At 39.2% G+C, this 692-nt stretch overlaps 1 non-coding gene across 1 annotated transcript; it reads right to left on the bottom strand.

The window, feature by feature from the left end:
* Positions 1–205: 205 nt before the first annotated feature.
* Positions 206–312, bottom strand: LOC131226450 (small nucleolar RNA R71). The gene has a single exon (XR_009161834.1). It is a non-coding gene; the product is annotated as a small nucleolar RNA R71 (small nucleolar RNA).
* Positions 313–692: the final 380 nt, after the last annotated feature.

Here is a 692-nt window from a genome sequence, read left to right as displayed (position 1 = left end):
ACATTTGAAAGAGTTTGATGAGATCAGAGCCACTTTATATTTTCAAAATGTGTCTGAGGACACAGTCAGGCTGAAACTCTTTCCTTTTTTCTTAAAAGAGAAGGCTAAGACGTGGTTACATTCACTGTGTCCTAGATCCATTGGCACATGGAATGATATGCAAAGGGAATTTATAAAGAAATTCTTTCCACATCATAAAACGATTACCCTTAGAAAAGCAATCATGAACTTCACCCAAAAGGAGGATGAAACATTTTACCAATGTTGGGAAAGGTTCAAGGATTTGGTCAGTTCATGCCTACAACACGGCTTTGAAACGTGGCGCATTACAAATTTTTTCTATGATGGACTGACATCTTCCATGCGCCAAATGGTCGAGACAATGTGTAATGGAGAATTCATTAATAAAAATGTTGACGAGGTATGGGATTACCTCGATAGTCTTGCTGAAAAAACACAATCATGGGACTATTACCCAAAGTCGAACACCACGTCTAGGCCGACTCAATTAAAGGAGAAAGGTGGATTGTATCTCTTGAAAGAAGAGGATGATCTCAAGTGTAAAGTGACTACGCTCATAAGGAAAGTTGAGGCCATGGAAGGAAAGAAGGATAAGGTTAATGAAAGTGTTTGCGGCATCTGTGATTGCAACATTCATACAACTGAAATTTGCCCTACAATACCCGCCTTTC

Source organism: Magnolia sinica, chromosome 14, assembly GCF_029962835.1.
Source record: "Magnolia sinica isolate HGM2019 chromosome 14, MsV1, whole genome shotgun sequence".
NCBI classification, from domain to species: Eukaryota; Viridiplantae; Streptophyta; class Magnoliopsida; order Magnoliales; family Magnoliaceae; genus Magnolia; species Magnolia sinica.
The sequence above is the reverse complement of the archived record's forward strand: the minus strand, read 5'-3'. Positions and strand labels throughout refer to the sequence as shown.